Here is a 17,519-nt window from a genome sequence, read left to right on the forward strand (position 1 = left end):
AGGAATTTCTTGTCCTTTTGTGATTCTGTATACAGTCCTCCAAGCAGTCCTACAGTCCTAAATGGTATAGTGAAATCTGATAAACCTTATATATAGTATTGCTAAGCAATTATATTTGGGATTTAAGCCAGAGAAAATATTCTTCAAATTAAGCAACCAAAACAACACCATTTATTGCATCTCACAGGTGGATATATATTATATTTTTATTGTTCCAAATGTTATAGTACAAAGTGGATACAACCCAAAAGCATTCCTAACACACAAGATGATGCATTCTCATATAATTCTGCAACATCTCCAATGAAGAAATTTCAGTACATCTTTAACAAGTAATCAAACTTATTTTTGGTTATTTATTAGGCATAGCAGTCTAATGCTATGCAGAAAGTATAGACAGACTTATAATTCAATCCACTTCCTATCTGTATTCTATATGTATCATTGTATTTTATATAATCAGTTTATACATTGCATTAAGTTACAATTAATTTTAAACTTCTGTAGTGCACACAGTGCAAACATGATAAGAATTCTACATAAGCATGTCTTCCAAATAGTCGGGAAAATTCTAGTTCATACACTATACCTTGAATTCTTTGATAAAATTGCATTATATAATGTTTATAGAAAGAAACCCATACATAGTCAGCTGTATGTGGAGAAACAATACAGAACAGTTGGTTACAACAAAAATAAAGTATTTGTAGTAACTGCAATATTGTATATACATTGAGAATAAACATTAAACAAAGTAGGATTTCCTTGGAGTAAATATGGATAGGTTTGCTAATTAAAGATTAGTGTGTGCACTGCAGCATAGTTTGTTGTAGCCAACAAGCAGCTTTATAACATTTGCCATTAGACTGCTATACAACTATTTTCCATTCATGCCAAAAAAACAGATTCCAAGACCCAAACACCCACAGTTCATTTTATTCATTAGGGTAGCCTGAAGCTGAGACCATGAGGGTCATCTTGCTCTAGACCCAAAACTGTTTCTCAATTTCATTATAATACTAAACATTCTTTGATATAAAAAGAATTATCACACTATTTCAAAACTTAATTTATATAAGAGCTGTGCTGGTCCCCAAAGACATACAGTAGAGACAGAAATCACAGTAACTAAATATGTTTTGGGGGCAAAAAATCTACTGTTTCTTCATGTTAAAAAAACTGGTGGCTTCAAAATAAAGTGTAAGCCCATTGTGCTAAGTATCTGCTAAATGGAGAGAAAAGAAATTCTACATTGAATAGATTAGCAAGATATATCAGAATGATAAAATATGTCATCACTGTCTAAATGTAACACATAGTATCATAATAATTCAATAATCAAATTTCAGACTTCTGAAAAGGAAAGTTCAAGGGCAGATCAATGATCTTTTGTGAAACTAAACAGAATTGTTGCTCAGAGATAAAGAGAAATATTGTTAGGAATTAAAACATCTGAAATTTGCTATTTGAAGATTTAAAGCCATCTGTTCCTTGATGAAGGAAATGTATTTAATAATATCAAGAAAAAGTTCTTTTTAAAAGCAGTCTTATCAAGCAAAGCTATTTCAAGATTCTGTTCTAAAATAGCAAATCAATATGTCACACACAGAAACAGTGCTTCCTGACTCTATATCAATCCTATTGTGTAGGAATGGCTAAAATATACAGAACTACATGCAACATTTGGTAACATACATATGACAAGATTATCATTAATGTGACTTCCAAACCAAATATCAAAGTCTGGGAGACAAAATTGTGATAAGACACCAATATTTATTTTACAGCCATCTTGTAGGCAAACAAAGATAATCATCCAAACCCACATCTGGCTACCTGACATGCCAGCAGAAATTCCAAAGAAATGTCTGACATGACAAGACTAATGGCTGGAAGTGACCTCAATAAATGAACATAAATGACATTTCTAGGACATGGCTCATAATTTGAAACTTCTCAGGGCACCACTGAGGAAAGAATATAGGACTAGAAGAATCCAGCCAGTAACTCTGAGTTGGCCAAGAAATAGATTTTAACTCTTACATGACAAAAATACTGCTAGGGTCAATCTACACATTGTATTAATTACAACAGTATGCACTGCTGACCCTCTTTTCTTATTGTCTCCTACCTCATCTCTATCATTTCCCTACAAACACAGTCACTGCCTTTTTTCTCAATAAAAGCTGTTCATGTATATCAAACAATCCTCTAAAAACATACTGCATGTATCTGATCCACAAAAGCGTATGAAATAATAACTTCATTAATTATGCCACAACACTTATTCTTTCTGCAGTAGACTAATAGAGCTTTACCTCTGCTATCTGTTTTCAGTGACATGATCCCTTGCCACTCCATTCTCAAAATTTCTCTGTCCAAACGTGGTTAGAATCAGGGAGGCCACCCTGTTTCTGGATGGGAACTTTCTTCTTTCTTCCAATCCTGTAATAGAAAATTGGGGATTTTCAGGAACGTGGCAAGATGGGAAAGATTTGAACTCCCCATTTAATGCGTAGTAGTTCAGTTCAGCTCACCTCTATTTGAAATAAAGTTAAAAACACAAGGCTCAGTCACAGAGGATGCAATCACTGAGAAAGTTGCTTCTTTCTAGACTGCAGGATGATTTGGTCAGTGCCAATGATACCAGCATCAAGGGAAACAAGAGGCTAAGGCTCCTTCAGGATAGACAGGAATTCCTTCTGCACTTCTAAACCAGGATAGTTTCAGTTAAATGCAGTTTGTTATGCTTATCCTCCCCACTCCCCCAATTATATTGCACAGGGCAGAGCAGAATAAAGAGTTGATTTCTACCTGCTCTTTAAATGGACTTTATAAAACTGCTAAGCTACTGACAGTTTTTCTTCTTAACCTTTTCCTCATTTCTTTAACAGCAAAGTGACTGGTTAATTTTGTAAGGTAAGCCAAAGACACAGATCTTCAATATTCTAAGCATCAGAAGAACACCAGCTTCTCAGAATCCACTGTGGCTTCATGTGCTGTATTTAATAAAATTTGATCCCTCCTTAAAGAAGTATGCTGAAATGTGTATATAAAGCTTGCAATCTATCAGATTTCATCTTTCTTTGCACATGCAACAGCTTTGTAAATATGCAACTCAAATCATTAAGAGGAAAGCAGTGACACATAGCAAAAATTAGATAACACTTGCTTTCAAACAGCTTTATTCTCCTTATTTTGAAGGATGAATAGAGATATATTTTCCCTTTCCTGAACTAAGATACTTGAACCGGTGACACCTCACAAACAACTGTGGGTTGTTTCAAGCCCATATTAATCCTTGGGGCATTCAATACATTTAAATGAATCAAGGACACTGGTTATATGCCTTAGATTATAGACGTTATTATATGCATGCTGAATATATCTGAGACAAAAAAGAATCTCATTTATGTTGTCAGGGCATACAGCTTCAGGCACAAAAGAAAGTATTTTCTCTGGGACAGTAGTCAATCTACATAAACTCTCTGAAGAATAGCCTAGTTTTGCAATTCATGTTCACTATATCTAAATTGTCTCCATGACTCTAAAAGAAAATGCTGATCAAAGCACACACTTTGCAATGTGAACACAGATTACTACATACAAATACAGAAGCTAGTGCACTGTCAAAAATTGCTTCAGATATGTTGCAATTCTCATGGCAGTGCATTTAGAAGACTAAGCAAGCCATCCCCATTAATTACTCTGTGTATACCTAATACAGGTAGTCCCCAGTTTAAGAACGAGTTCCGTTCCCAAGGTCTGTCCTTAAGTCAATTTTTTATGCAACCCAAACAGTATTATTGTATAATACTATATAAGTGGTATTGTGTAATTAATTCAAATCATTGTGTATTTAACTCAAATTTTGCTACAATAGGATCCGTTCTTAACTATGGGTCGTCTGTAAACTGGTCATTCTTAACCCAGGGACTACCTGCACATGTGAACTTATTAATTATCATGACTGAGTAGTTCATTGTGCATTCATTCAAAACCAATGATTTTACTTGAATACAATACCGAAGTTTGACTCAGTAGCAAAGAGTAGCACATTTGTCGGTAATGAGAACAATAATGTATGAAAAAACCCTAAGAACACTGAATAAGAGATACAACTAAAACACTCACTTGTTCTGAAAATTCTCAAAGCAACTGAAAGCTCCAATTCAGCTCCAATCCCTTCTCCAGCAACACAGGGATAATAAGTATTAGACAAGTCAAGAAAACTGCAGTTTGAAAACAAGTATAAATAAGAATAGTTACAGTGGATGCAGTACAATTATAGTGAAGTTGAAGATAGGACCATATAGATATAAAACTCTTTGTGCATGTGTTTATAAATTTCAAGATCCCATTGGTATTAAAACTCCTCCCAATCCCCTTCTTTTTATGGAGATCCACCCAAACTTTGAATAGCTGAAGAGTATTGAGCATGGGTCTTTGATTCAGGCTCCGTTCAGTGAAGCCAAAGTACCCCAAATCCTGAAGTCTGTCCATTCTGTTCTAAAATCACAGCAAGGAAGCAAGGCTGAAACCTTACAGTGACTACTGTCTTAAGGCAGAGTTCGCCTGTGATACATTTATGGCCATCTGCAAAAGAATGAAAGCCTGACAGATACAAACAAGCACTTGCTCCTTGGCACCAATCCAATTCAGCAGGATGGGCATTACTGTCACATTGCCAAGATGATTAATCTGGCACCTTTGTAAATGAACATATTTGATAATGTATCTATACAAGTTGTATCTGCAACAAAAAGATGCTGGAAAAACTGTAAAATGATGTAAAGTTACACATTTTAAATGCTAATATTAGGTATTTGCAGAATATTTTGCATGTACACACTGAAATATAATAATTTTAGGCTTAATCTAAATAACTCTTTAGAGGAGCCTGATCTATTAAGTAAGGTTCAAAGCACCACACAACTACATATGTAAGTATGACCTTACTGTTGACCTTACAAAGCACTTACTATCTTGTTCCCCTCTAATAATGTCTCTTCCACTACAAACAATTTATTCTACCTCACGTTCATCAAGTGGCCATAAATCAACATTAGACCCTTTTTTACAGAGTTGCTGATTTTTAACTTGCACAGACTGCACTGGTGTTTGGATGCGAAATCTAATATTGGCACACATATTGATTTTAATTAGTCTAATTAGTTCATTACACCAAAAATCAAATAGACCATTCATTACCTTCCAAACTAATGGCATATGATCAAGGGTTTCATATGATGAGTTGGATCAATTATCATTCATAAAGGAACTCATTAACAAGTGTAAACACTGCCAAGCCTAATGCCACTGCAAATTATGAAGCCATGGCTTGGCCATTTGCATAAGCATACTAATTTTATATCCTGATCATTTTATTCCAAGATCTACCCTCTCTTTAATGCTCATTAAAATTATCCAATTTAAAAATGAAGCTGTTAAACCCTGGATTTAAACCCCATGGCACTGCCTGTAATCCAGAGGTTTAAATACACATATTCTTTATTAAAAGCAGAGTTTTTTTGGGGGGAAAAAAACACAACAAAAAGCAAGCTTGATCAGATTGTTTAAAGCCATGAGCAGAAAAAGAGAGGAGCTAGGAAAATGAGAGGGCTTCTTAGTTGGGAGAGTTTTAACCCCTTGGGCACCACTTGATATACTTAGCCACATTTAAATCAAGGCGCCTACTGCAGCTCTTCTGACACTTTGGGACAGAGGTCTCAAACTCATATAGTCAGAAGTGCTGCATGAATTCATTAGCCCAATGGCCACAACACTGCAGCCTTTTCATACATTGATACAAAAATCTCTATTGAGTCAAAAATTAACAAATGATATGTCTTAGAATATAAATTCATTAAAAAAAATTTAAAAAATGGTGAAACAGCTGTGAAGTAGCAATTTCATTTTGTCCACTTTGCAGCATTTTTCATTAAACAGAACACCAACATCTAGCTTTATTATAGGGCTGACATACAACTTTTTTTTCCAACTGTCCCACAAAGAGCTGCCCAAAGCTTTTTTTTTTTCTTTTCTTTTCTTACTCTTGACTGAAAAGAGTTTTTTCTCCTTTTGGGGTTCCCTCCCCCCCTTGTGTTTCCTTTCTTCCCCTTTGTTCATTCCTTCCTTCCTTCATCACGCAAAGACATATTGCTTGCATGTTCACTGCCTTTCCCACTCCTTGCCCAGCAAAGAAACCTTTGTGGCAGAGTAACCAAGCTTGGCCTCCTTCTTCTAGGCTGCTTCCTCCTTCCTGCCCTTGTGCAACCCCAGCTTCCTGGTTCATTTTCCCTGGCCAAGCCTCACCTCCTTGTTACCCCTGCTTGAGAACCTGGTGTCACCTCAGAAGCAGCACCTGCCATGGAACAGATCACAAAAGCAAGGTGGGGTTTCCAGGGAGCAGGGCTGCTGACCAGGGTCTGCTGTTGCTGGGACAGCTTTCAAGTTGGGCCAAGGCAAACCACCACGCCCATCACCAAGCAGCTCCTCTTTCTGGAGCACTTCCAATAGCCCAGATTGTGCATCTACAAGGCCTTCAATGCTCAGTCCTGCTCAACAGTATCTACAGTGCCTAGAGAGTATTGCTGTGGGCTTCAGAAAATTAATTAAGAGTGCTACATGTGGCCTACAAGGCGCAAATTTGAGACCCATGGCAAAATAATACACACACACACACACACACACACACATATTAATAAAAGCAAAAGCTAAATAAATGGTCTTCCAAATTCGTTTGTTTACACATATTCTCAAACCTCTGAAAAGAATTTTTAAATTACAAAAGCCTTAAAATAAAAACCACTGCTAGTCCCATCATGCCAGTTCTTCTGCTGCCAAAACAGCATTACCCACAAGCACGAATATGTAGGCAGGTCCAAGGTTTGCAAAAGTAAGAAAAAGATCAAAGGAAAAAATTAAGGAAAAAATATCTCCAAAATTCCTCTTCCCAAATGTGGTTGTTCCATTACCATAACTACTGTTAGAACAGCCAGAATAACATCTGGCCAAATGAAGGTAAAATGAATTGCACAAGACTCATCAAAATATTGTGTATGGTTAAAAAAATAGGGTATTATGAAGCAGTAGCAAAATTACACTACTGTATTGGATATGTCTTGGAGCAGTCTCTAGGAATTCATCTAGACATAAGACTTTAATTGTGCTCTTGCACTATCAGAAAGTCAGCCCTTTTAGAAGCTGCCTGTGATTAGAAATTATATCTTTCTTCTTTCTGTTTCATTATCTTACCTACTAGCGCCTAGAGCTGACTGCTAGCCTCCCACAGCAAGCTTCTAGAGTTGGCTGGCCAACTGCCTGATTTCTTAGTCAAAGAATTACAGATTCATAGAATAAGTATGTGATGGGTAAATATATAAGGAGAACATACATTTAATAAGTAGAACATTTAGGAACATCTGCAAGACATTTGTTTGTTTATTTATTTATTTAGATAATTGATATGGCTGCCCACCTCATTGAAGTGACTCTGGGCAGTGTACAAAAATTAAAATACGACATAGCGTGTACACTGTGTTTGATTTGCCATTAAAATTATGAGGCAGCACAGAAGTGGATGGATGGATAGACAGACAGACAGACAGATATATATATATATATATATATATATATATATGTATGTATACACATACATACATACATACATACACAGACACAGACACAGACACACACAGACACACACATTGGGCTATTTAGTGACAGTTCACATGCATATCTTTTCAGGATACAGATAAGGAAATGCAGGATCCAGATTGGTCCCTTGTAACCTCGTTGCTTCATTTTTTTTACAAGCAACTTGATCCATATGTTATAAATGTTATATATGGTATGTTATATGTTAGAAATGTTATATTTAACATATGTTATATGTTAGAAATGTTATATATATTATAGCATATGTTATAAAATAAGATTCGGACCAACATAATTACTAATACTTTTTTTTCTCAGTAAAGAAAAAATAAATGTCATCTATTGAGCTGAAACAATAGCAAAATGATTCAAGATTTTGTCCGTTGCTTGAATGAAAAAAATAGCTTTTCTTCAAAAGAGTTGGTAAAATAGCAGTCCAAGGTCAGTCAGATCACTTGCTGTTCCAGCAAATTGCTAAGAAGCTTCAAATTCTTGTGAGATTTTCTTCCATAGACCATAAGGGAAGTAAAGTAAGGGCCTAGGTTTAAAGGAATGCCTCTTAGTTAGCTTGATAATCGCTTTCAACAAAGTAGGCCAAGTCTGTTACTCATAATGGATGGCCAAAGGCATTGTTTTCTGATTTCACTGACCTCTTAACACTTTACAGACAGGAAATATAAATCTAATGATTAAGTCACTGGCTCCTGGACCATACATTAAAAGAATTCTTACTGAAAATAAAAAAACAGATAATACAGTGAATATTTCCTTGTTTTTGTTCCTGTATGAAGTTTTCCACACACCTATGCTTATGATCTTAAATTAAAAGGATACTTTTTTTTTTTAAATGGAACTCCAGCAATGCCATACATCCTTTTTTGTACAGTATTTTCCAAAGAGCAGTATCTGTGGCACATTAGATGTTTACACTGAAATATGCAAGTTGTAAAGCATTTTGTCTGCTGATTCTTAGTAGCATGCACATAGAAACAGAAAACAAGCACCTGGATTTAATATTCCTGATCCTATACTGTGACCTTGCTACTTACAAAACCATGGTTTTGCTTTTCTAATGTTTTCTATTATCCTCCACTTCTATTGCGTCTTCATTTGTACGGTGAATGCTACAGAACTGAGATTATTTGCTATGGATATCTACGTTCATCTTTTCCTTATTAAACTCTACTTTTCTGCTTTTTACTCCCTTAATGAGAAAATAGGAGTGAGCCAATCAGAAGCTATTCTCACCCCACTTCCCCCAAATCCTAACTAAAACAATAGCTTTTACACTCAGGATTAAACCCCTACCTCAGTAATGAACTTTTTAAAAAAAGTATGTGGAATCCCTATTCCTATAGTGACCAAATGATGGAAAGGATAAGTTAGTCATTAATCAAATATATTAATGAAATGGGTTCAAATCCCCAGCCGCAAAGCCCTAGAACTTTAAGAATGTAAGCATACATACCTTATTCCCCACCCCTGAACAGCTGTATCCAACAGTAACTGTTCCATTCATAATTGTACTTGTAGGCCAAAAACAGATAGTGCTGTAGATGTTTTGGATTAATTCCCATTATTTACAATATGGCCACTTGCAAGCAACTTAAAACTTAAAGCTCCAAAACACTGGGAGGGCACTAGGCTGCCCTACCTATTTACCAGTTTGTTCTTACAAAACAAACTCTGATACAAATATTTGCATAAAATTCACATAGCCATATGTGCAAGTCCTCAATAAGGAATCCTAAATCTTGGCTCTATATGGAGGTAGCAAACCTCCCATTTAGCTTTCTGAGGAGCTCCAGATTGTGCCAATGCTCAGAAGCCCAGCAATTTCACAATTTCTCCACAGCAAATATTTTAGCACTTCATTAGGAGTTATGAGTAACTAGAGAATGTCTCATAGCAGCAGGGAGATAATGAGGAACTAACAAGCATTAATGTGGCACTTTGCCCAGAGCAGAACAACTTCCCTTTTACTAGTCATCAAATGAGAGCATGCTTGCCGCATCATATGTGATTGAGGCTATCCTCCATTGGAAATTTAAATTGCTAATCATGCCTATCATCATTATTGCAATACTATAACTTATGCCATTCAGGCGCTAAAGGATCTAATTTTCTAACTTTCTCTATCAATAATACCATTTTACATCATTTGATTCATTTTTAGGACAGTAAATTCATTTTCACAGAAACTGACATTACGGGAAAGATTTTTCACACCAGAATGGATCTAGAGCAGTGGTTCTCAATCCAAGATTGAATAAAGCTTTAAAGGATTTAAAGGAGCAGAATACAACACCAAAGTGTTTCATGAAGCAATACTGCCTTCCATTCCTTGCTTCTAAGTTTTGAGATGACATAAAATGCCTCATCAAGGCAACTTCCATCATCTTTTCAAGATGATGAGGAGACTTGCATTGCCTTGTCCAAGCTGCTTCACACGAGCAAAACAGGTGCCCAAAATCTCATGAGATGTTCAGAACAGAACAGCCACAAGGTTCTTTGGTATAGATGGCTTTCTTTCACTGCCTAGCTCTTTTTTTTTCACATGCAAATCAACAGAGATGTATTTCTACCATCACATTTTCAAAATACACATTCTAAAGCATGAAATAACTAAATACACATTAACTCAATAAGAATGTTATTTTTTCTAAAAAAAAAAATGAAATAATGTAAAATCCAAAATAACAAGCGCAAAAGAAATGGAAACATTTTCCAATACACATTCTTTTTCAGCCAATGGATAGTACTAATTGTATGTACTCGAAATTACATGGTCCTTTTTAAACATGAAAAATATAAACACATTGTAAAATCATAACTTTTATTACCATTTATAACAGTAGCATTACATCATGTCACATTAAACTTCTGGCTACCACCAAAAAAGGCCACCATGTATTTAATTCTGCCTTGTATGGTAACCTCTAGAACAACTTCCCATATAGATTTCAATCTAAATTTGCTAAATAAATGACCAAGAATTCCTTTCCTCTACATGTTTCATTTCTAGTTTTTGTAGAAAATTTAAAAAGTAATAATTTGTTTCATTTTCATTCATCTCCATATTAACACTATTCACTTAAAAAAAAATCTTTGGAAAGGTGGGAAAGCCAATTTAAAGCACTTTTAATTAATTGTTTTTGTACTGTGAGTAATATGAAAGCTCTTTGTTTTGCATTACTAAAAATATCCCAAGACTATCTATTTCTTTTTAGCTCTTTCTACTTCAACAATTATTGATGCATCCCTTTAGCATGCTATACTAATGAGATTCTTGAGATAAAGCTCTCATTAAAAATTTTCTTACATAACTATTGTAAAAATTTTGCTCTCCCCCCAAAAAGACACGCCACTATCTTCTCTTTAAAATGAATGCAATTTCACAAACACTTGATGGAATTATATTCCACCTATAGTTTTTTTTTTTTAATTACATAAAGCAAGTTTTTAAAGTAGAAATTTCAGAATTAATTGCACAAACAAAGAAGCAGACTAAATATGGCTCTACATAATAGACATCAGCAAGTCCCGGCACACCTGCCAAATTCCTGAGTCCCTAAAAGCGTACAGTCATGCCTACTATAATTTTTGCCTTGGGTTACCCCTTGGTTCTGGTCTAATAATCCAACCAGCTGTGTTGAACAAGTGATTTAATTTCCCACAATGCGCCTATCATATCACTGCTCTGAAACTTTGGGGAAATGAACCAGCTGATTAAATGATTTAGCTTTGGACCCTTGTGGAAAACTCGTAGATCCAAAGGTAGCTTGGTGCTTTTCAAAGTGCTGCTGTCCACCCTACTGCTAGGGAAGTCCGTCAGGATCACAAAATTGAAGAGAAAGGCTCATTAGACCATCCATTTGCAAGAAATCATAAGACACACAATAGATTTTCCAACAACTCATATTTCATTACACCAAACGGGAAATTCTATAGTTCCATTTTAAGTCTTGAGATTCTAATTATCATCATTCTAGTTTGAAGTAAAACCTGCAGCATATCCTGAACTTAATCAGGTACTCCTCTTCATAGCAGATGTGGAAAAATAAAGTAGCTATACAATTGTTCCCTCAAGAATGATTATGATTTGGATTCTAGTTATGTTGTAACATACTATTATGTCACAACTGTCTGGATCAATGCCCACATATTTAACACATTTCTAACAGCAATACATTCCTCATATAAGCAACCCAGATAAATATGGTTTGCATTCATTAATATAATGAAGATAAAGGTAAAGAGAGAGAGAGAGATTAATGATACAATTTATCATTTCAACCATTCCAAGCTTTATTTTTCCAAAAAGAATCAGAAAACCATGTCATAAGTGATAAGGGTCTTTCCCATAGTTACCTTCATGGTCAAGGAGCACTTCCAATGCAATTACCTTCCGCATCAATATGATTTTATGTGTGTACGTGTGTGTTTTATTTCTGAAGTTCATTTTAGTAAATATATAATGTTATTTATTTTAAAGTTGTGCATCATGTAAAGTCAAGTATGTGAGATGGGCAGCCACATAAATTGAATAAATAAGTAACAATAGAAAACTAGGCCATGAATATAAGAAGCTGCCTTATACTGAATTCATAGTTTGGTCTAAACTACAATATGGTTTGCCTGGTTTTGGTTTAGGGCTGAGCAAGCCCAGTCAATTATGGTACATTAAATAAATCATGGTAGGGCAAAGCAAGACTTAACACAATGTGAGAACCAATCACTGAAGAACAGCAGAGTTTTATACAAGAATTTTTCTAGTCATACCAGGAGACGCCACAATTAAATGTGGGACATTTTGTATGTACAATTTACAGTACTGCAGAATGGTACTTACTGACAAACTAAAAGTACCTACAGCATCTGTGATGGAATGCATCTACGAGGAGGAGAGTGATGTGGGAGATCAAGGCTATCAGGAAGCAGGGGGTGCATTCCAGGAAGGGAAAGGAGACAAAAGACAACACAGTCCGCAAGGGGAGTGTGAGAAGAGTAAGAGCTTCAGGATAGCCACTCCCTAGAATCTCACAGGGTATATCCACTAGTTGCTGTAGTATAGATTTAGTTTGGCAAGATTCTGTCTATAAGGTGTAAGCAAATAAAGGGACTGGACTGTTTCATCATTGTTCTTGGGCTGGGCCTGACAGTATCATGGTTAACCCAACTTTGTAGCTCTACAATATAATCTTAGATACATCCCAATTAATGGGCAAACAATGCTATGGAAGGAGGGGGAAAGACATGCAGACTTGTGAAAGTAAAAGGTACAGGATATTGGATGGGATTTCTGGCAGTTGAAGTCCAATACATCTAAAGAAGGGGTTCCCAACCTGGGGTGCAAGATGAAATTTCAGGGTGTGTGACAATTTTATGTACTGAGTTAAAAGCTTATTTTTTAAAGTTAAATTTGTTCAGCTGCATCAGAAATTAGACTTCTTCATTTTCAAATGCAATATTACTTTTGTAGGGAGTGCGAACATTAATCAAGCATTTCCCAGAGGTGTGGGGCATAGAAAAGGTTGGGAACCACTGATCTAAAGGGCCCAGATTCAGAAAGGCTGGTCTACACTGACTAGCAATGGCTCTCTATACCTTAGGAAAATACTGAAAAATTAAAGATAGGTTGGGTTCTAGAGTGAAAATAATTTACTTGCCAAGGTTTCTGTAACCTTATCCCTTGCCCTTTCAATAAAGAAAGAAAGAACTTGTTAAAGTACTTCTCTGTGGGAATCTCAAGTGAGTTGGCCACCAAGAGTGACACTAAGGGTCAGCGCTTAATATCTAAAAAAAAAACAAAAAAAAAAAAAACCCCAGGGCTTTATACTGAATGACAGATTTCTAATTTCCATAAACTCTGCTTCTGAAGTGGAGGTGAAGAGATGTAGTTATTCAGTGGTGAAGGAAAAGCAGTCTACATATGCTCAGAAGTGCACATTATAATTTCTTATTTTGCTTAGGGTTATGTACACTTCTATTACTACCAATCTATTCCAAAGGATATTTCTATTTTCAGCAAGAACATACTGAGAAATATATCCCTCACACTACTTCCTGTATCCCCAATAAACTACTTTCTTAGTTAACTTAAGATACAGTGCTGTTCTTAAGGCGTACTTTGTATTTTTTCATACTTTTCACTAAGCAGAGAAAGCACAGCTAATTCAAATTTTGTGGAGAATGAAGCACTCAAAATAGATAGTGTCAACGTGTAAGTCTATTTAGTCAAGGAGGTATTAAAGTTCTATCAAGAAGCAAAAGGAATACCTTTTCTAAAGCAAGCTCACTTCAGACGCTCCTGAAATCCAAACAATTCTTAACAAGTAAGAAAGAAATAAACAGCTAAGGATTTTAAAAATAACTTTCACGTGGCAAATATTTATGGGCAAATAAATTACCCATGAGTATGGAGTTCCAAGGATGCTGCTATGCTTTCCAGGTATATGGCTAGCAACCAAACTTGTTGAAGGATTTCCATTAGAAGATAGTTTACAACTCATTATATTGTGTACTAAAAAGTGAAAGGTGTACCAAGCTTCTCCCCAAAATAGGACTCACAACCTATTTTGTACTTATTTTCCACATTCTGCCTTTCCACTGATTCACTCAACTTAGTTACCAAAAATAATATACAGAAAGATGTTACATTAAAAATGCATACATACATTCTAGTATGTTCACACACTATAATAAACCATAGTTTGATCAAGTCAGAAAGAAGCTAATTAGATGTGCAGACGAGCCAAGCCATTGTGACTTGTTTAACCAATTCCTGGTCTTCTCTTTTTTTTTTTTTTAGCTGCTCACACCTTTGGGACTGGCTAGAATATAGACAGAGCACAAACAAGAGGAGGAATAAACCAGGAAAACCACAAACAATGCATCCTCATTTAAACAGTGCAACAATGGCTTATTGTAACCATTAAGCAAACAAAAACTAGGGCTTCAAACTGGGATTCAATGAATTTCAGCAAACCATAGTTTTGTTATTGTTCCCATTCTAATTTTAAAAATCCCAAACCTACATTATACTTAGCACAAGGAATGAATACACAGGTGCTGGAACTGATGATTCTGAATTCCCTTCTATGACAACAACAAAGAAGCAGTTAACTGTCTTACTACCACGGCATATTGCAAAGTTGATATGCCCTCTCTGACATGTCTAATGGTCTAATAATAATTTTTAAAAATCTAGGTTTTAGGGGCTGAAGAGTAATCAGTTTGTGCAGGTTTATTATATGTGCATCAAAACCGGACAGATGTGTCCATTCTTCATTTGCAGTTTGTTGAAGAGTAGTAACTAAAAAGACTGTCTCATACAGGTTCTGAGTATCAAAAATATCCTAAAAATACTTTTTCCCGTGTTCAGAAACAGGATAAAAATAGTCACTTTTTAGCATTTAAATGACAGGAAGGCTCAGAAGCTGTAAATAAACAATTCTTTCTACAGTGATTTTCTTCTACATATACTTTGCTTTTGAAAAGTAGGACTACGGTAAAGATTTATTAAGCAGAAAGTCTAGCTTCTCTTATAGCCAAATGCATATCAGATAGTTTTACAAAGCTTTCATAATATGCAAAAAAAGCCATAATCTTCTAAAATGCATAGTAGAATTAACATTTATTCAAACATTATATGAACTATTAGTGAATACAGTGTAAATCTCCCAGGATTTGACTGAATTTACTTTTGTTCTTATTAGCACTTAAGAAGAGCAGAGAAGCAAAAGAACAGGGACTGTATATTGCTTTTTAAAATTACTTACCCCCAATTATAGCATGCTATTATTTTGTGCATCAAGAATTACCTGAAATCAGTATCCAGCAAAGAAGCAATGATAATTTAGAAAGGATGAATAAGAAAAAAAGATACCTTTTACTTATTTATTAAACTTTTTTGTCCTGCTGCAACCAAAAGGCTGTTGATCGCTTACATACAATAAATACAATACAGTTTCATCTTACATAGAATAATGTACACTATGTCTCCAAAACATCCTGCTCCAGGCAGAGTTATAGCTGATGTACCCATTGAAGGTGTTGCCTTTCTGGATTTGTTATGATAGAAGCAAAGATTTGTTATGATTCAGAAGCAAAATTCATTTATTTATTGAAACAGCTACTTAGGTCACTTGATTCTTGCCAAGCAAATTACAAAATGCTATTTTATCCTATGGAAAATTTAAATTAATATACACATAGTAAATATTTCTTACTTTTTCCTTCTTTTATAGCTATTCATTCTTTGGTATTTAAAAGCCACGTATAATGAAGGATGTGCAAAATGTTTTGAATTGAAAATAGATTGTTTAGCTTATTGGCAATATTCTAACACTGGTCCTGAAGCTCAAAACTGGGCAGTTCACTTTTGGAACACTTCAGGTAAGGTCAAAATAATTTGAAACTTTTATCACACTACAGTATGCAACTCATTTCTAATATTTTGGTTAACAAAAAAAGCTCCCTTTCATTTGTGTAAGCCCCACTCAGTAAAGAAGACTTCTTTCACAATAATCTCAATCTCAATCTCTCTCTCTCCCTCTCTCTCAATCTTTATATGTCATGAGAGCCATGGCTTGTCATGAGAGCCAGTTAAAATAGGAAAAGATTTCTGTTTTTGCAAAAGTAATTTCTGTTCTTGATGTTGACATGCAATAAGTTACATGCTCTCCAAGTTTTACATTTGGAATCAGAGATATTCCAGTGCATTAATAGATGAGTCTAAGCACAGTCCAGCAGTGAACAATATGCCACTAGCAGAAATGTATTACTTTACTAATGAGAAAATCTTCAAGCCACATGATAAGTTAAATGCATATATTATTATCATAATTGTTATATATGCTCTTTATATCTAAGCAATGAGAACTTCCAAGAGCTGCAGTGTTCACTCAATCTGCTTCCATAGAAGGAAGTTACTGGAAACAAGGTGTTTCTGTTTTATAAATCCAATTTACAGCAGACATAGGCAACTTAACTTTCTGGAATGAGGACTGTTTTAGATATTTGAACAGTTTGCCAAATGTTGCCTGCTAAAAACTAGGACAGACCCTGAATTTGATTTAATTTAATTTAAATGTAATAAGAATTAATGTGATTATTTTTCAGTCACCCTGCAGCCACCTCCATCCCTTGCCTACAGTATTCTAATGCTTTTCAGGCCTTCATGGAAACACATCACCAAATATTACTGGGTATCAGGTTTGATTTGTCAAGAAGCATTGCCATATTTATAGCTCTACTCAAATCATAGAATCAGGAATCACAGAGTGGGAAGGATCTATCTCTGCCAGCTTTTTAAATAATCAATGATTTGTCTAAGATTGGATCTACAGCAAAAAAAGTTCCAACTTCTCTTAAATTTAAGGAAGTCACCTGCTTGCATGCAGAGTGTTTTCTCCTTTGGATATAAGGTACCAGGAGGAAGAGATTTCTTCAAAGTAGAATTTCCACCAGTCAAGTTTATAAATTTCCCTTCTTTGCAGAAAATTCTGGATTTTCTATAAATGTAGCAAAAGATATATAGATGATATGCCCCATTTAGACTACGGTAACTGATACTGCAAGCCAATCCTTACTCAATAAGTCATATAAATAACTTTCCTTGTGGCTTGTGTCATAGTACCAGCAGCTTTGTCTCTAGTGATAGAACTCTGTGTGGCATCTTCTAATTGTTATTTGGATGTTGATCTCAATCTGCCTTCAATAATACTTCCCTATGATTGTTATTTGCCTGCTCTGATTGTTTTAGATCCCAGAATAAGTTGACTACTGGCAACAAATTTACTGTCTTGGAAATATGAGAAATTATTTAAATTTATATTATTTATAAATATATACAGTTA

General features: G+C 35.1%; 1 protein-coding gene across 1 annotated transcript in view; it reads right to left on the reverse strand.

The window, feature by feature from the left end:
- Positions 1–17,519, reverse strand: part of LOC112542609 (uncharacterized) — a 163,643-nt gene that overhangs the window by 133,223 nt on the left and 12,901 nt on the right. Inside the window, exons 4-6 of the mRNA XM_088149214.1 lie at positions 4,135–4,232; positions 2,538–2,710; positions 2,319–2,445 (exon numbers count right to left, since the gene is read on the reverse strand). The gene's annotated coding sequence lies outside the window, so the exon portion shown is untranslated. The remainder of the gene's footprint in view (positions 1–2,318; positions 2,446–2,537; positions 2,711–4,134; positions 4,233–17,519) is intronic.

Source organism: Python bivittatus, unplaced genomic scaffold, assembly GCF_059951505.1.
Source record: "Python bivittatus isolate LINGU-HERP-01145 unplaced genomic scaffold, Pbiv_v1 ctg000590_np1212, whole genome shotgun sequence".
NCBI lineage: Eukaryota > Metazoa > Chordata > Lepidosauria > Squamata > Pythonidae > Python > Python bivittatus.